Genomic DNA, 19,457 nt, shown 5'->3' with positions numbered 1-19,457 from the left:
ATGCTGCGCGATTCCTCCCCGCGGGCGGCGCCGGGACCCCGGACTCAGAGGGAAACAGCCTCGGTCCCCAGCCGCCGCGAGCTGCGCGGGACGTGAAGACGGCGTTCCCAGCGGCCAAGGTGCCCCTTTAGGTGGCGTTCCTGCCGTCCCGTGTTCTGGAGTGGATGCTGGCGGGCTCGCAGGCTCAAGAAGAGCCCCAGGAACCGTGGGTAAGGTTTCGGGGCCGTGACGAGTGACGCTGAAGAGGGACTAAGGCGACCTCGTGTCTCACTGAAGAAGAGCTGGGCCTGGCAGCTTCCCCCTGCCTCCCCCCCCTCCTGTCCACAGCCTGAACTTGATTCAGGATGTTCCACCCAGGACTCGATGTAATGGGTGCCGAGGAGAAAACAGATGGAAACGCTTTTGCGGACTGGGGAAGTGGACAGTGAGAGGCTTTTAAAATTGATCCCCCCAAACTCAAGGACGAAGGTGTTTGGAGAGTGGCCTGCCAGTCCCACGCATTAGGTAGAGGGGCCCGTATGACCCCCAGGCTCCACCCGGAAACCTTCCTGAAACCCCCAAATCTGTGAGACCCTGTCATATCTGGGGCACAAGGCATTGCCCGGCGGGGGGTGGGGGTGGGGGGGAGTGTGAGAGAATGCAGGTCCCTGGCCCCACCTCAGAGACTTCTGTTTAGTAGAGCGGGTGGGCTGGGACTGGGGTGTTTCCCAAGGCTCCCCAGGGGCCCTGAGGTCCCCTCTGACCTTCTCTTGTCACCTGCCCTGCTTCCCTTCTTCAAACTCCTCATGCTGTGGCCACGAGGCTCCCAGGCACATTCACAGATGTGGCCACACACCACAGAGGTGCCCGTTCCTGGGCCTGAGCCCTGCTTCTGAAGGATCAGTAGATCTGTCCTTGGACAGACGCATGACGACTCCCAGAAAATGGTCCTTCTCGTCGAAACTTGGCCAAGCAACCTGTCATGGTTCGGAGGGGGGGGGTCCAAAGCATCCTTGCTCCTCAGCCTGTGCAGTGTGCTCTCAGCCTCTGGCCCTCCCAGCCTGGCTGTGCTGTTGCAGGCTGCTGGACCACGACCACATTCCCTGGCCGCAGAAGGTGACGGGAGGGACGCAGAAAGAACAGTAGTGTTCGGGGGGGGGGGGCACAGGGTCAGGCTTTATTCTCAAGAAAATGACCCCAGTGTGTGAGCGCAAGAAGCCTGGAGTGAGGGAGACCAGTTTGGAGGCTACTGGTTTGGCCAGAGGTGAGCTGGCAGGTGCCTGAGCTGCGACCGGGATGGGAGGAGAAGACGGATGTGCGAGCCTTGGCTGAAAGCGCGTCAGTGGCTGGGCGACAGACTGGAGGGAGGAGTCAGATTTGGTGACCGGAGAACTTAGAGAAATTCCAGTGTTTACACCAGATGACCGAGGATCTCGTGACCCAGGAAAGAACAAAAACTGCTGGTCCAAGGGAACTGACAAGGAAGGACCCAGTGACCAGGGGAGACAGTTGCCTTAGAAACCATGGGATGTGCTGAAGCTTATTTTTCAAAGCCCCTGCCACCGACCTGGGAATTGGGCGTGTAACGCTGACAACTGTCAGCAAACTCTAGCCTGTGCAAGGAAATGAGGACAAAGAGTGAAACAACGATCTTCAATGATTTCTGGTTTGACAAGAATTGTGACTTCTCCACAGTGGAGCTTATGCCTTTAGCCAAAATGAAGAGTTGCGTGGTTGTGAAGGGGACACACGTGAAAGCGGCCTGAGCTTCACTTATAACTCCCTAAGATCTTTATCATGATGAAATAAATATTAAATAAGTACTAATATCTCTAAATAGCTATTATTATTAAATTAAACAGACAGCCGTCAAATAGCTTGGTAAAGGCTTTATAATTATGGCTGTCATAATCATTAATGTAATTTACCAAATGGCAGAAACTACTACAGTTTGCTTGGTTCCTTAAAAGGCATAAGAAATTGGTAGGAAATGCCCAAACCCTGGAAGGGTTTTTATTACAACCTAAGAGGACACTACAGTATTGTCATCTGACAGTGAAGAATTCCTCATCTTTTACAAAATAATACTTCTTCTGATTGTGCAGATAACACATGGTCATTATAAAAATGTTAAAAAAAACCATGTAAAATAAAAAAAAAATGAAAGTCAGCCATAATCCTAATAGACATAGCTGTCGTTTAGAAACATTGTGACATATTTTTCATCTTTTCCTATAATTAAGTACATTTTTTAACATATGTGGGGTCGCATTGCATGTAACATTTGTTTCATAAGTTCTTTTGCTTCCTATTATAATTAAAATCTCTTCCACTATCGTTAAATATTCTTCAAAAACATGATGATAGTAGCTCTTTTTCAGTTCTCCTTCGGTAGAAATACTGTGGTGAGGATAAAACATCAAGATGTTTCATTCATTATATCCTTAAATGCAGTCGAGGCAGCTGGGCATTCTCGACTCTTTCATGCAGGTCTTTGAGGAGAAGCCCTCTGAAATGACTTTCCCTGAACTGACTCTCGGAAATAACTGGCCCTCAGTTTATTCTGTTTTTCCAAGCACAGGCTGAATCCTCGAAGCTAGTGGACTACCGTAATTCTCAGACTAGGAGACGACCGTGTTACAGGGACACACCTCTGCCTTCACCAGTCGATGTGTGTGCTCACCAAGAGTTAGTTACATTTGTCCCCACCCTGTTCATGTCAATAGTACACATATTATAATAATTCTAAATTGTAATTACATATGATACAAACCAACGCTATCACAATGTGGAAAGAGTTATTTCCGTAAATGTCAAGTAGCATGCTTTGGAAATACTCTGTTAAGGCAAGTTAGTTAAAATATTTTTGTTTAGGGAGTTCCCATCATGGCTCAGTGGTAACGGGCCCAACCCGTATCCATGAGGACTCAGGTTTGTTTGATCCCTGGCCTCACTCGGTGCGTTAAGGATCCGACATTGTCGTGGGCTGTGGTGTAGGTCACAGATGCACCTTGGATCCTGCGTTGCTGTGGCTGTGGTGTAGGGTGGCAGCTGCAGCTCTGATTTGACGCCTAGCCTGGGCACCTCTGTGTGCCAAGGGTGCAGCCCTAAGACAAAAGAAAAAAGAAACGGCATTTACAGATGTTCTGCACTCGCCAGCCTCGTGAGATTTCTCATCTGCAAATCACCTGTTCACATCTTTTGCCCTTTGTTCTCCTGTGGCGGCTGCTGCCTCTTCCTTGTTGATTCCTGGGCCTCCACAGGGACTCAGGAATTCATCTTCCCGATGACACAAGACAATCTTTCTTCTCTTTTTTTTAGGGCCACACCCATGGCTTATGGAGGTTCCCAGGCTAGGAACTGGAGCTGGAGCTGAAGGCCTACACCATAGCCGCAGCCACCCCAGATCCGAGCCACATCTGCAACCTACACCACAGCTCACCGACACACCAGGTCTTTCACCCACTGGGCAAGGCCAGGGATCAAACCTCCGTCTTCATGGTTGCTAGTGAGATTCGTTTCCGCTGAGCCACGACGGGAACTCCCAAGACGGTCTGTCTTTACTTAACACCTTAAGCTCAGTCTTTCCTTTCAAGGTCCCCATGAGTTCAGCTCTGACTCCTTATCCCTACTTTATGGTTTCAGACGAAGTGGCAGAGGCAGTTAAGGTATCATTCTCAGAGATCACTTCCCTCCCTCCGTCAGCTCCAGGCAGCTGGGAAGGATGAACGGGAGGGAACTCTGTACAAACACAGAGTGGTGCTTCCTGGAGTCACACACTCCACACCAAGAAGCTTTCTTTTTTTTGGCTGAAACTGCAGCACATGGAAGTTGTAGAGCCAGGGATTGAATCCGAGCCACAGCTGTGACCTACAGGGCAACAGTCAGATTTTTTTTTAAGCCACTGCACCAGGACAGGGAGCGAACCCACACCTCTGCAGTGACCCAAGCCACTGCAGTTAAATTCTCAACCCACTGCCCGACAGCGGGAACTCCTGGGATTTTTAAAAAGGAAAATAAAAAAGACTTCCCTGGAGTTCTCATCGTAGCACAGCGGAACCAAATCTGACTAGGAACCATGAGGTTACAGGTTCGATCCCTGGCCTCGATCAGTGGGTTAAGGATCCAGCGTTGTCATGAGCTGTGGTGTAGGTCACAGACATGGCTCGGATCCTGCGTTGCTGTGGCTGTGGCGTAGGCCGGCAGCTGTAGCTCCAATTGGACCACTAGCCTGGGAACCTCCATATGCCATGGGTGTGGCCCTAAAAAGCAAAAATAAACAAACAAAAGATTTCTTTGGCTCTGGGCCTGCGGTTTCCTGAATAGTTTGGTTCAGTATTCTACTGGTTCAAAAATATTTTCAATTAAGAAAGACAAAATTCCCTATCCCAGATTAATCAAAAATCACTTTAAGTGACTTAAATTAGCAACAGGAAAAAAAGCTTCACCAACCTGAAAATTAAATTAAGCAGCATTCAGTTTATTATTTGAGAGTGCAAGTCGAAGGAAAATCTAATAGAAATGTCTTCATAAAACAGCATGGGCTTGAACCTCCCTACGGCAGAATTCAGTAACACCTGCCACGTTGGAGTGTGTACTGAGCCCTGGTTCAGAAGATGCCTCTGAGAACATCCCTGGATCCCGTTACCCCCAGTAACTCGTTCCCGCCAGTTCCTCCCTGCCACGTGGCTTAGTGCATGCTGTTCCCTCTGCCCAGGACACCCTTCCACCCTCTCTTCATTTAGCTTCCTCCTGCTGGTCCTCACATCTCTGCACATCGTGGCCTCCTCAGGAAGGCTTCCCCTACCTCGAAGACCCCAGCGCAGATGCCCCTCTGTCTGCAGTCCTGGTCCAAGGGGCATCCATGAGGCAGGACCCAAGGCTTCTGTCTCTCTAGACCCCCTACTGCTGGCCCCTCGATGAACGTGTGCTGAGTGAATGGGCGGCACCAGGAATTTGCGCAGGCGCTGGAGGGCAATGGCCGTGGAAGCCTTTGCGCTATAGCAGGTGCAGACGCCTTACCTGAGAATTCTGCTTTTCGGTCATTAACGCTGGTTCCCACTGCCCAGATGCTTTTGGTTTACCTGGGTCTTGCTGTCAGAGCAAGGTAAAAACTGCTGATGGCACCTCCTGTTCTGATAAAATTCCCAAATGCCAAGAGAAGGGGGCTCTGAGGTGACACTGGACCCATCCATCAGCAGGTCAAGTTTCAGACCAGCCATCAAGAAGCTCTGACCCCACAGTTCCTATTCATGCTTTTTTTCCTTTATGGCCAAACCCACAGTACATGGAAGTTCCCAGGCCAGGGACTGAATCCGAGCCACAGCTGTGACCTACACCACAGCAGCAGCAACGCTGGACCCTGTAACCCACTGAGCCCGGCCAGGGTTCAAACCCGCACCTCCTCAGTGACCCAAGCTGCTGGAGTCAGAGTCTTAACCCACTGCACCACAGCGGGAACTCCCCCATTTGTTTTTACATTTGGCAGGAGGTATAATCGAGAGAGCCCCAGATCAAGCAGGAGGTCACCTGAGGGAGACGAGAGGGATGGGAAGAAAGAAAAGACTCACAGAGGAGGATCAGGCCTACGCGTTGCTCCTCCCCGGAGCGGCAGCCGCAGAATCCCTGGTACAGCCACTCCGCCTCTGTTCCCTTGGTGGACTTAGCCCTTCACCCAAAGAAGCGCTCCTTGGAACAGTTACTCTCTAATGCTTTCAAACATACTTACGAAGAAAAGACTGTGAATTCCCTTTTAATTAAACAATAGTCTGTGTATATTAAAAGAAATGGAGCCTCAAGCCAACCAGAGAGAATCCAGGTCCGTAACAGAACCGGGCCCCATCAGAGACGCCCGAGGCCGGAAGGCTGCTGTGTGGTCCAGCGTTCTCCCATCTGTGGTCCAGAGGCCGTCGCAGCATCATCCACAGGGAGCTTTCAAGTCAACTTCTGGGAGTTGCCCCGGTGTCCTTGTCATCCGCATGGTGCCCAGATGAACCTGACAAACTCTCTAGTTTGGGAGCCAGACTCCCGGTCTGGTCCAGCCCCTGCTTCACAGAAGAGGAGGCTCAGGCAGGTCCCGGGGTGGGGGTGGGGTCTCAGCAGCCGGGCAGCTGGGAGGAGACGGAATCTCTGACCCGGGCCTTCAGACAGCAGACCCAGAGCTTTCCGCCAGGCCTGCTGGGGCCGGAGATAAAAGTAAGTCCTGCGGGCCAGCGATCGCTGCTTTCCGCTCCGCCCGCCCCTTCTCCACCCTGGGATGGTCAGCATCCTGACCAGCGGCCTCGCAGCAGCTCCAGCCAGAGGGGCTGGGGCTGGGAAAATGTGCTGCCCCCCCGGTCCTTCGAGACCCGCGGGTGGGGGAGACGGTGGGGGGCGGGGAGGCTGACTTCCCGCGAGGTCAAGGCACTGGGAGTGTGGTCAGCTGGGGACAGGTGGCCTTTGGGTAGCATTTCCCCATGTGTTCACAATACCGCCAGCTCGTCACTTAATCAGGAATTTTTATCTGTTCAAATGTACTGCAGATGTTCACAGCCTGTCTGGAATGTCACTGCCGTGTTAGGAGTTCAGGCCCCCTGTCATGTCTCGGGCTATGCAGTCCTCACAGAGGTGACAGGAGCCACCCGGGCTGCAGGCTGCATGGGCAGCACAGGCAGCAAAATCCCCACTGCCCTTGAGAAAGCGGTTTGGTTTGTTTTTTGTTTTTTTTTCTCCAGAACTGAGAGCTATGCCATCCTAAGTGAGAAGCAGCGCTGCGGGGGCTCAAGGGGCGGGAGAGAATATTACTCAGAATAGCCTTCCTGCCTTGACCAGGACTCTGACCGCAAAGGATGGACTTGAGGAGGGTCCCCTTGGGGAGCTGAGCCATTCCTGACCCCAGAAAGGACGGCGGCCTGTGACCACACGGGTGGCAGAGTCAGCCAGGGCCTGGGGGCAGGGGGAGGCGGTGCATCTGTTTAGTGACAGGACGTGGGGCGGAAGGTCCTCCTGGAAGCCGGCGGCCTGTGCACTCTGGGGATGTGGGGCCACCTGCATCGCTCAGGGCAGCTTCCCAGCCAAGCGTCGCTCACTCTCTTTCTGGGAGTGGATGGTCCCTGGCCCACAGGACAGCCAGAGCCATCCTTGCCCCTCCAGCTGGGTGATGGGACCTAGAAGCCTGTCTGGGGGCACTGGAGCTGCGGTTGCAGGGGTGGTCAGAGGCACCCCGTTCCCCTCTCCTGGGCACCCACCCTGGGTGTTTTCAACTCTGGCTCCTCAATTTGTGTACATTGTAGTTTACTTCTGTTTCGTTTGGCCGAGGAAGTTCCAGGCCAGGGGGCTCTCCCGGGGAAACTCCTGCTGTAACCCCTTCTCCTGTACTGTTTTCTCGACCCTGCTTTCCCGGCAGGGCGCTACATGCTGACTCATCGCATCCCCCTTTGCCTTCACTGCCCTGGTCCTCCGAGCTCTTCATCTTGAACGTGATTTGGGCTCTCATGATGCTGGCACCCAGTGTCTGGGGTTGAGGTCCCATCCGAGCTTGAGGCTGGAGGGCCTCGCCAGAGCGATGGCCCCAAGGAGGAGGTTCAGGAGGAGATCCAAGATAAACCCTCTGGCTTCTCCCGCCTGGCTGCATAGTAATGTCACCATCAGTGTCTGGTGGGATGGCGTTGGGAGGCGTCGACTCTAGAGGCTCAGTGAAGTGTTTGCTTCTTGGGCCACATGTGCAGGGTGCGTGTTTGGCGCACGTGGGGAGACGATTTTGTACAAATGGGTGCCATGGCAGCAAAGAAGTCCACTGGTTGTTGTCACCCTTTATCAGCTTCAGAGGCGTTCCGGGGCTTAATAAGTGCTTTTAACACCAAACTAAAATATAGGAGTTCCCTGGTGGCTCAGTGGGTTAAGGATCACTGGTGGGGCATGAGTTTGCTCCCTGGCCCGGGAATTTCTGCATGCCACGGGCAGCCAAAAAATAAGCGTTTTCCCAGATGGAAACCCAGAAGACCCCCCACTCCCCTTGAGCAGTGGTAATAGCTGCTCCTCCTGCCAGCTCACCGGTTCTAAGTTGGCATCCTTCCACAACAGGCTCAGGATGCCCCAGAGCTCCCCAGAATGCGGTGGTGAGTGATGGCCAGCTGGCCGGGGCGGGTCCTGGGCTTCTGAGGGTAACAAGAGGCTTCCAGGAGTCAGATGCAGCACCTCCTTCACTGGCTGGTTCCGCACATGTTTACTGGGTCCTGTCTTGAGGTCCTTCAGGACCCATGCGAGGCTTCTCTCCCAGCCTGTGTTTTCTGCACCGCAGCTCCAAAACCTGGCTCTGGTGCCCGTGCCCGCCTGTGGCCGGGTCTAGTTTACTGAAACGTCACTCACCCCGGCGCAGCCTCCAGCTAGACAAAGACGCACTCCGGCAGCACTTGAAACTGCCACACTGGGCTTAGAGGTGCTATTTTTGCAGGTCCCTCTCTGCCCAGCTCACACCGGAGCCCATCCTGAGCCTGGAACCCTGTCTACAACCTTCCAAAATGTGTTAAGCTAGAGCCTACTAACTGCCAAACAATCGTGGGGGGGAACCCGCCCTGCAAAGAACCAGCTTATCTGACAAACATCCCTATTTGTACACAAAGGTTGAAAGCAGATTGACTATGCCCAGAATAAGCCTTATTTCAAGGAATTCCCTACCCATTTATGATAATCCTAGACGGCAAGCAAAACGCTGCTTAAATGAAATGCACTTTCCCTGGAGCCTCTCGGTGAAATTGTCTCATGGAGCCGGCTTTAGTGGTTGAGGGACGGCCCTTCAATAATGCGTTATTTGAACTAATGGATTTTGAAGGCCCCATTAAACTCTTGACAATTTTTTAATTGAGGGTGGTGATGGTTAAACGGCCATCTGACATGATCTAAAAGTTATGATGCAGAGACAATATGACACAACAGACTGAGATGCCTCTTGCTTCTGGGGCTGGGATCACCTGAGCGCAGACAGGACCGCAAAGAGGAGACTAATTCTTTTTCCCCACGGAAAAAGAAATGACAGCTTGTCACCCAAACAGTCACACCTGAACCAAGACACTCCACTGTTGCTTCATTTTAGCGTCCCACAGTCAAATTCAAAACATTATCATTGAGAAGGGGTTGGAAGGCACACGATGGTGATAAGACAGAAAGGTGCCAAATACACTCCTTCCACCAGTTTTTTTTTTTTTTCTTTTTTGGCCGCACCCTCAGAGTCCGGAAGTTCCTGGGCCACGGATCAAACCCGAGCCACAGCTGTGAGGACACCAGATCCTGACCCCGCTGAGCCATCGGGGGCCTCCAGCTTCCACCATTTTTACTGTAACGTCTCTGCTTCATGTTTCCGCAACTTGTTAGTGAGGAGACGGGTGTGACTCAGCTCTTCACTGTGACAGAACTCTTACCCAGATAAGTGCACTGCCTTGTGACACATGGATGACTTCGGGGCGAATGCCCGAGACGGACGGGTCCCGTCCAGGTGCTTCCAGAGGCCTGGGCTCGGAGGCTGCTGGGGCTTTACGGATGGCTTCCAGCTCTGAGCCCAGCGTCTGTCTGTCCAGCGCCCTCTCCTCTCACCCTGTTCCCTTGCTTCTCAGCGCAAACACCCATTCGCATCCTGATGTCGGCTGAGCACACCCCGTGAGACGCGTCATCCACGCCCCAATCTTTGTGAATGAACCAATGCATCGATGATGACAGTCCCCAGAGGGGGCTGTCCCCCCAGCCAGGACCTGGCCAGCCTCCCTGCTGCCTCTGCCTCCCAGCTGTGTTCCGGAAGTTACTCCGGTTGCATTGTTTGGGTTCCGGAAGGATGTATGCCTTCCATTTTTATCATAGGCTCCTTTTCTTCCTCCAACTCACGACTGCTCCCAGGAAGCCAGTCGTGGTGAACTAAACACAGCTTCTCACTCTCTATTATCCACACCACCCGTTGAACCCCACGTGCGGACTTCTGTCCTGGGGGGGTCCTGACCCCTGGCACACACACCCCCGCCCCCCGCCCCAGGTCTGCATTCCCATTTCTAACAAGTTCCCAGGCCACGCTGTGCAGATACTGCTGGTCTGGGGTCCCACTTAAGACCTCGGCCCTGCTTGCCTGGTGCTAAAGTCCTAGCTGCCTCCCCAAGTTCACACCACCACATCTAGAAGTCACTTTTGGGCTTCAGAACATTTAAATGCCTTACCCTGCGGCAAAGCAGAGCCCTCGCCTCTGTAGAATTCCCTGGCTATCAGTGGAGCGGCTCTGGAAGCTGAGGCGCCCTTTCTCTGGCCCTGCAGGAACCGGCCCATCACCTTGAACATGCGCCCTATTTTGCACATTTAAGTGTCCGCAGCTGGTGGACGTCTTCCTAAGGAGGCTGGTGGACACCCGTCATGACTGCCAGCACTTGGGGCTGTGCTCGGGCGCCTGAGCTTCTGGAACAATCCCTCCTACTCTTGAGGGAGAAGCACAGGCTCTCCCAGGAGCCTGGACGTTCCCTGGCACCTGCCTTGCTGAGAAGAGGTCAGAGGATATGGCTGGAGCCTCAGGACTGCAGAGAAGCCATGTGTAAATGTGGGTGCTGGGAGGCGAGGCCACCGGGATGCTCCTAAACCCCTTAGGCCTGTTCTGTCTGAGCCCCAGACCACGTCCCCCCTCCCCACACCTCCTGACCCCACATTATGCGGGGTCCCCACGGAAGGGACCAAGGCGAGAAGAGCCAAGAGCCAGCGATCCCTCCAGAAGACATGATGGAGTCTGCGGATTCCCTGCTCCCCAGCCACAGGGGCAGGCTGCTGCCTCACCTGGAGCCAGGTGGCCAGGCTCCCAGGCACCCCCGGGTCAGGGGGCAGAGAGACAGCTGCGTGCTGGTGCCCACCCGGCAGGCCCTGGAGTGGACGTGCTCCCCCATGGCAGGGAGCAGGGGTGCTGGTGCTCTTTCCTGGAGATGAGACGTGGGCCATCTGAGGCAGGGGGCAGCCCGGGCGCAGAGTCTCCCTTCCGGCGCAGAAGCAACACCTTGGTTTTAAACTCCAGCCTCCGCAGCAGTGACGCTGAGTTTCTGTGGTTTCAGGCCCGGCTATGGTACTTGGTTTCCGGAGCCTGAGAAAACGCACACAGACGTCTCAGCTTCCGTTACGGAATCTGTCATCTCCTGATGCTGCAGCTCAGCGGATCAGTCGCCTGATGAAGCCCGAGGCCATCTCAGGGGTCCTCTGGTCCACACCCACTGTGACACACCAAGAACTAAACCCCAGAGAGACCACAGGACTCATCCAAAAGCAGACAGCTGGTTGGCGGCAGAACCAAGCACAGAAGCCCCGTCTTTTAGGTTTTGCCGCGCCTCCTTCCCACCAAGATGGAACTTCAAGGACCCCCCTCCCCCGCTGGGGGGGGAGTTGGTCAGCACAGAATCCACCCCACAAAGCTAGAACTTCTGTCCTTGTTTCCCATCAGAACCACCACGAAGGCTCTGAACGCACAGCAGTGGCCTCTCCCCAGACGCGCCAAATCCCATTTCTGGGGGTGGGCTCTGAGAATCTGTTTTATTTTAAGAGCTCAGCCACTTTGGGCAGCCTTGCAAGGGATCAGACCCCGTCTGCCAGCGGCAGGGCAGGGCCTGGGCTGTGGGGCACAGGCCTGGGGCAAGGGCTGCCAGCTGTGGGACCTTGGGCATGTCATTGGACTGTCCGAAGCCCAGCTGCCTGTCGGTGCAAGAAAGGCCATGCCCTCCCTGGCCTCGTTAGGCTGCAGAGTTAAGAGAAAGTTCATGCTCAGCTCATGCCAGGCGCCTGGCACAGGGTCAGCACTGCTTGGGATTTAGCTGTGATCGCATCAGTATTCGTGACACGGACACTCTGTGGTCTGGAGCCACACGGCCCCTGAGGTCAGAGCCTTTCCTGTTATTTTTCTCTAAAGAGGTCATAGTATCACGATGCTCCCCGTCTGGAGGCCTCTCTCCACCTGTCAGTGTCCTACTCCCGCTTCCTGGTCCGTGTCCCCTCCTCGTGACACCTGCCTTGATTCTGGACTCAGCCCGCGGAGACGGTAAATTTCTGTGTTTGAGCGCCACGCCCCCGCCCCGCCCACACCTACGGCACTTGGTTTCGGGAGCCCTAGAGCCACGTCATGACCCCTTCCCACGTCCCCAGCCCCTACACTGAAGCTCCTTAGGACGGGTCACAGGCGGATGGGCCGTGGTGGCCGATGGGCCGTTCCCCATCTGTCTGGCCCCACATGCAGCCCTGAGATGCTCGGGGAACTTCCCACGAACCGGATGAAGCAGGAACGCGTGTGAGTCCTAACGAAGCCTGACCCGACTCCTCTGCGGCCGGGAGCCGGGATTCCGGGTGATGGTCAACAGCGCCTTCCACAGGAGGACGAAGGGACCAGGGGAGACGCGCCGGGCAAGGGCGGCCTCAGCCTCGGATGTAACAGCAGAAGGACCTCGGTCACGGGTTTCTGAGAGATGCCTCTGAGTCTGCAGCAACTGCACCAGGCGTCTGGCTGCGGCCCTGGGAACGCGAGCAGCGTGGAGCCCCGACTCCCCAGAGTAAAGAACGGGGGTTACGGGGAGACCAGCACGTGGCCGTACTGATTCCTGTGTCGCGGAGGGAGAAGACCTGCCACAGGTGCCACCCGCCGGCGCCCACACTTCTTATCCCCAACGTTCGGGTACCAGTTGGGCGAGATGAGGGAGAGAGAGAGTGGGATGAATGGTGCGCTGCGGGGCTGTTTTTCTCTTACTGTCTCCTTTCTCATCCCTGTAACATCCTGACCTGAAAGGCCATCTCTCTCTCTCTCTCTCCTCTTAATGAAGCGGGGCAGCACAGGTTTCATGGAGGCGATGTCACTCTTGTCACCACTGGGGACAGGAACAGGGGCAGCTCTCGGGGTCGAGGCCTCCGCGACACAGATGAGCAAAACCCACCCCAAGTCTCCGAGCTTCTCTTTGCCGTAATCTTCAGCGTCTGTCCCGCCTCCCCCCGCTCACCAGCACCGCTGAGGATCGGCCCACGTTCGGGACCTCGCGGACCTGAAACGGTCCCGCCACCGAGCTCTGACCTGACTGTGGACAGACAGACAGAGGTTTGCCGTCTGCTTCGAGGGCTCCTCTTCCTCCCGAAACCCAGACTCTGAACTTTGCCTCTGCTGCCCTTCTCGTCACTCCAGACGCTCTCCCCAACTGCTGCCTGTCCCGCCTGGGGTCTGCGGTGTCTCAAATTTATTTCTTTCTCTCCTACCGTGGTCCCCACTTTAGCCTAGACTCTTTGATCTGCATCTCTGCAACCTGCCTTCTGCCCCAAACTTCTCACCTCAACCTCAGGCGTGGATCTGCACTCAGACGCCAGCACACTATTTATCCCGACATCCAAAGTCCTCCGCCTCCTGACCCTTCTGGGCCTTGTCGAATATTCCTCTCTCCCTCCATCATCCATCCATCCATCCACCCATCTGTCCAGCTCACTCCTTTATCTATTACCTCTCTGGCCGTTTATCCAGCCATCCGTCCATCTCTATCTATCCATCTATCACTCTATCTCCCAATCTGTGCATCTCTCCATTATCACCTTCTATCCTCCCACGTAGGCCTTTACCTGCATCAGGACCACGTCCCCTTTGCCCCAGAACACTTCGATTCATCCCGGAGACCGTGCCTCAGGACCTTTGCACCTGCTGCTCCTCCCGGCTGGGACAAGTGCAGGTCCCAACACGGGTGTGGCTTCGGAGCCCTTCCCTGATGTGCTCCTCTCTTCCACCATCACATGATTCCCCGTCTTTGAGGCGCTGCCTGGTTACCGGTTTGTCTCCTCCACCAGCTCCAAGTGCCGTGAAAACAGAGACAAAATCCGTCTCAGTGCCCATTCCATGACTGTGCCTGGCACACAGGACATCCTCAAGGAACACATAGCAGCTGCTGTCACTGTCCCACCAGAGCCTCTAGTTCTCGTCACCTCAGTCCAGGCTGGTCCCACCTCCAGCCACCAGGACCTGTGCCCCTTTGTCTGGGTATTTCCTTGAGCCACCAAAGCCGGCTCTGCCTACTGCGGCAGCAGGACAGAAGTCCCGTGGGTGGGGTAGCTCTGAGCCATGCGTTCTGCACTGGATCCCGAAGTTTCCCAGCATGGTGACGCCCCCTCAGGGGCAGCTGACTTGACAAGCCCCCCCTTTAGTGGCCTCCTTCATTCTCTGTTTTACTTCCTCACTTCAGCTCCCCAATAAAGGACTTGCTCTCAAATCCCTTATTGGGAATCGGCTCCCCCAGGAAGCCACACTATGATAGAACACTTGCTGAATGAACCTCTGTCCCAGTGCCCCAGGACCCACTCCATACACCACCCGGGCGCATGAACACGACTGCCAGCATCCTTGCGTGTTCTGCACCAGGAACACAGGTACCTGGCAGGGGATTTCCAACCTTCACTTCTGTTTCTACTGACATCCGCAACGAGACACACCAACAAGGACATTATTTTACCTAAAAGCGTGCTGTTGGGAGGTGGCACCGCAAGAGATGGTTAGCTCATAAACCACAGAGCCCCTGTGGACGACTCACCTCTGGCAGTGGAGCCCAGGGCTGGCGAGATCAACCGCCAGACAGATAACACGACTTATTTTCCACCTGCTTGGCCCTCGGCTGACATCTTGCAATCTTCCTTCCGCTGCAGAGACAGAGACCCAGAGCCACTCCGGTGTGTCGCCCAGCCATGGAGCAGAAGCAGAAGCTGGAGACGGGAGGGCAGCTCGGGGTTATAACTTGGAAAGGGATTTGCAGCACATTCCACCCCGCCCTGGGCTTCTTTTATTTCCCCACCACACTTCCCCTACGATTCTCTATTTTTTTCCCCTTCCGGAGCATTAATAGGTGTCTGCCGGGCGTGGGGAGGCTGCAGCGCAGTTCACAGGCTGGTGCCTGCAAGGGGCCCTCTGAGGTCAGAAAATCGACGATCCAGGATTTGATGTTCTCACCAGGCCAAACCCAGCTCCACCTCTGAGTGGGGAGGGGGCATGGAAGGGGAGGTGGGCCCTGGGAAAAGAGATATTTGTATTTCCCTCCCCGTCCCCAAGAGAAATACTTTAAAAATTACATTTAAATGAATGTTGACTGGATAAAGAAAGAGAAGAACTCAAGGTCGTTTGGGGTCAGGAGATGCAAACCATTCCATTTAGAATGGGGAAGCCACATGGTCCTGCAGCGCAGCGCGGGGAACTTGATACGAGGTCCCTGGGCTAGACCGTGATGGAAGGGAATTTTAAAAGAATGTATGTAACTGAGTCACTCTGCTGTTCCGCAGAGCACAACACTGCTAATCAACTATACTTCAATTTAAAAAATCTATTTCAAAAAAAAGTATTGGGCGTTTCCCTCATGGCGCAGCGGAAACGAATCTGACTCGTATCCATGAGAACGAGGGTTCGATCTCTGGCCTCACTCAGTGGGTTGAGGATCTGGCGTTGCTGTGAGCTGTGGTGTAGGCTGCAGATGAGGCTCAGATCTGGTGTTGCTGTGGCTATGGTGTAGACCTGTAGCTGCAGCGCCAATTGGACCCCTGGTCTGGGAAGTTCCATATGCCTTGGATACGGCCCTAAAAAGCAAAAACAAAAAACAAAAAGTATTGAAGAAGAGGGAGCTATTTGGCCAGATTTAGTGTGTGTGTGTGTGTGTGTGTGTGTCTGTGCAGGGGGGAGTGTGCGGGGGAGGGGGAAGGAAGAGATGGCCTCACCCTTCCTAAGTCCTTCTAGCTGGTCTAAGAATTAAACTGACCTGAGATAGATTAACAACAACAACAACAAAAATCAAAGAAAAGTTTAAAAACATATCCATGGCAGAGACCCAGGAAAACTGAGTAACTCGCCAAAATGGCCAAAACTTTCCCTGTAAATGCTATCTTCAGCTGGGGTGGCGATGTGAGACCTCAAAGGCTGGAAGGCGGTCACATGGAGACAGGAAAGCAAACGCGTAACCAGTGTTCGCTGGGTCCTGCAGAGACAACGGGGCTCAGAGAGGAACGGTAGCAGACCAGCCTGCAGTTCCACCCGCCATCTCGGCGTGCAGTGTGCCCTGTCCTGGTCACTTCCTTTCTTCCCATCCACGTTCTTCAGGCAGTTAAAGAGCCCAGGGGGTCCTCGGAGTCTTTGGGGCCTTCAGCATAATCAGCCTAGGCGTTCCCTGGGGGCCTAATGATTAAGGATCCAGCATTGTCACTGCTGTGGCTACAATCGCTGCTGTGGTGTGGGTTTGATCCTTGGCCTGGGAACTTCCACACGCCAGGGGCGCAAGAACAATAATATCATAATCAGCCTAAATTAATCCTTCTGCCTAAGAGTCACATTTGGGGGCGGAAACATTTGCTCCCCTACTGTATTTCCACTGTCACTTGAATTGGTCCCCTCCTCTCTCACGCTGACACATCCCCCTACTTCCAATGCCCGCCTCTCAGATCCAACCACCTACCAACCTCATTCTTCCAAATCCCACCATTCAACCCTCCTCCCTAAAACCAGGGGCTGCCAGGTGCCTCTAAGAGGCAGGCCCAAGCAGAGCTCCAGAACCTTCCTGAGAGGCCTGAGGGAATGGGGGAAGTCCCACGCCTGGTTTAGAGGAGGCAGCCGTACCCTGGCACCAACTTCCTGCAGGAGCACAAGTCCAGTGATGTCACATCTGCCCGGGCTTCCAAGAAAGGCTAGAAAGGTCCTGACTTTAAACTTTTTATGAATTAAACAAAGCAAGTTCCTAGGATTGAAAAACAACCATCTCGTGGCCACCAGCGTGCAAGCTCCAGCCCTCAGGGTCAAGTGTAAGCCCATGAGCGTGGCCTCCCCACCCTCTGTGGTCCTGCCTATTTGTGTTTCTGTCCCAGTCCATCCCTTCTCCACAAAGCCCCACATGCTCCAGCTCAAGTTAGTAGCCAGGAACCAACCCGGAGGGGACAGGTATGCGTGGACGTGGAGTCCACGTGGAAAGAGCACCATTTTGCTTAGATTTGCTTATTTAAGGTGGCTCCGAAGGGGATAAGAGGCACCAAGCCCCCCTTGGGCTCCTGCTCGGCCCATGCCCTCCGGTTTCCCTCTGCAACTTAAAAAACCCCATTTCCTTTTAGGGGCTGTTCCGCTGTGTTCTTATCCACCCAGCAAACCGGGCTCCGCCTTAAACCCGGCTCCGCCTTAAACCCGGCTCCGCCTTAAACCCGGCTCCGCCTTTTAAACTCCACTTAGATTTCCCGAAGACGCCCCACAAAGAACCGCCCCCCCCCCTCCGCCTTTACTCTGTACTTTGCACGCATCCCGCTGTAACACATGGCATAATGTCGTGTATTCAGTGCTTCTGGCACCCGGCTCCCCTTTCCCGCCGTGAACTCACGGGGGAGGCGAGGGTGCTCTCGTGTGGTACCTGTGTCCTCGGGGCCGGTTTATACAGCCTTCCTCCTGCTCTGTATTCCGATGTCTCGAATTATCCATCACACTTCCGCCAACACCCAGACATCCAGTAACTGCTTGTCGAAAGGAAACCAAAAGAAGATCTGAGACTCCACGTGGCCGGGCTCCTGGCTCACAACTTCCTCGGAGCCGCGCCCCCTGCCACCTGCCTCGCCGGCTTCCTAACCCAGATTCCGCGCCGCGGGGTCAGGGCCGCGGGGCCGCAGGTGGCCGACAGAGCGCAGTTAGGCGCGGCCGCGTCTGGGTCTGAATGCCCAGACGCGCTCTGTGCCCAGCAGAAGCAAGAGGACGTAGGATGCGGTGGCCCCGCCTGGGAGGGGCGGGGCCTGTGGGGCGGAGGTGGCAGAGGGGGTCGCTCCCAGACAGCGGCGGGGATTCCTGCCGAGACGGGAGTGCTGGGAAGGGCCTGGCGCTGGGGGTGGATGCGACAAGCTTCTCTTTCTGGCCAAAGTCGTGAGTGGGGTGTGGGGTGACCCCTGAGATGCCTGGCCTTGTGGGCAAGAGGAGCGTGGGCTGGGACCCCCGCGGATCCTCCTGTGCTGGGCTGAAAGCGGCGAGGATGCCCTGCACCCTGGGGTCGGCTCCATCTGCCAGAACCCCGACGGTGCCTTGTGCCCAGGTGCCGGGCAGGTGAGGGAGGAGTGACTTCTGACTGGGGTCTGACCTGTATCCTGGACTTGAAGGACCCGTGTCAATCCGCAGGAGGGTACCGGGGTGGCCCAGGAGTCTTTCTGGGATCCCAAGCCTGGCGGGGAGGGGGTTTCCACCGAGGCGGCAAGAAGTGTTTGGAAAATGTCCCCTTAACCAGAAAAGGGATCTTGCCGTTGATATTTGAAACCCCTGGGGGAAATGTCTTCTTTGTAGCAGGGACTTTGGGGTGGGGCGTTATTTTGTGTTTACTTTGCCTTATTTTAATGCACGTTTTATTTGCATTACTTCAGTTAATCCTCCTAGTGCCTCTGTCAGAAACTTGTGCTTGCAGGTGCCCAGCTGCGTCGATGAGGTGCCCCCCCACGCACAGACCTGCACGCACACACACGCCCTGCTTTCCCTCAGGTGGGTTGCGGTCCTTTCAGGCCTCTGTCGGGCGCCCTGGGAGGGGGGAGGTTAGGGTGAGGTGGAGGTGGGGGGAGCAGAGGAGAAGAGGGGGAGGCTGCCTTTGCCCCGGAGGGCTTGGGTCTGGCTGGAGTGGGGCTGGGGATAAAAGGGCCTGAGGCCCATTGGATTTTCCGAGAAAGACTCAGAGGCTCCCAGGCGGCGTTTAAGGTGGAGAAGACTTTCCTCCCCATCCTATTGAAACAGCATCGCTCTCGAGTTCCCTGGTGGCCTAGCAGTTAAGGACGCAGCATTGTCACCGCTGTGGCACAGGTTCAGTCTCCGGCTCTGGAAATTCCACGTGTCCTGGGCACAGCCAAAAAAAAAAAAAAAATAGGAAGCAGCATTGCTCTGGTGCCCCTCGGCCAGGGAGACTCAAACGAGCCCTAAAAAGCATGCTTTGGGCAATCCAGTGTCCCGCTGTCTCCTGGAAATCCAGCAGAAACAAGTCTGGCTGGGGGTGGGGACAAGTGCAGAAGAGGCAGCGGGGGACGGGTGTGACAGAGCAGGTAACTAGCTGACAAACTGGCTCTGGACATGTGAGCCCCCCTCTGGGGGCTCAGAAGCAAGTAGGGGGTACCCTGAAGGGGCTCCTTTTGGCAGCGAGATCTGGGGGCTCAGGCCACAGTAATTTGTTATTACTGACTTTCGTTACTGACACAGGCCCAGGCGCAGTCACCTGGGCACCTGGATCACAGCACAATCATAAAGAAGATGCAACAGATTCAAAGAAATTAAGTTCTTTTGAAGTTTTTTCACACCAAAGCAGAGGGATGATGAGCACCTAGAATTCAAAATGGGGCCTTTGTTTGTTTTGTTTCGTTTTTGCCTTTTAAGGCCGCACTTACAGCATATGGAGATTCCCAGGCTTGGAGTCGAATTGGAGCTGCAGCAACGCCAGATCCCAGCCACATCTTGACCTACCCCACAGCTCACGGCAGCACCTGATCCTTAACCCACTGAGCAAGGCCAG

At 54.8% G+C, this 19,457-nt stretch overlaps 1 long non-coding RNA gene across 5 annotated transcripts; it reads right to left on the bottom strand.

Moving 5' to 3' along the window:
- On the bottom strand, positions 5,716–18,469 carry LOC106504303. 5 transcript variants are annotated; one of them, XR_001297666.2, is made up of 4 exons: positions 17,343–18,460; positions 14,508–14,676; positions 13,549–13,770; positions 5,716–13,019 (listed from the first exon to the last, which is right to left on the bottom strand). It is a non-coding gene; the product is annotated as an uncharacterized LOC106504303 (long non-coding RNA). The 5 variants fall into 5 exon arrangements; XR_002346269.1 differs by adding an exon at positions 15,717–15,932 and having other exon boundaries at positions 5,716–14,676; positions 17,343–18,469; XR_002346270.1 differs by having other exon boundaries at positions 5,716–14,676; positions 17,343–17,442; positions 17,556–18,466.

The sequence above is a fragment of the Sus scrofa genome, chromosome 7 (assembly GCF_000003025.6).
Source record: "Sus scrofa isolate TJ Tabasco breed Duroc chromosome 7, Sscrofa11.1, whole genome shotgun sequence".
Lineage (NCBI taxonomy): Eukaryota > Metazoa > Chordata > Mammalia > Artiodactyla > Suidae > Sus > Sus scrofa.
Note: the sequence above shows the minus strand (reverse complement) of the source record. Positions and strands in the feature narration are given on the sequence as shown.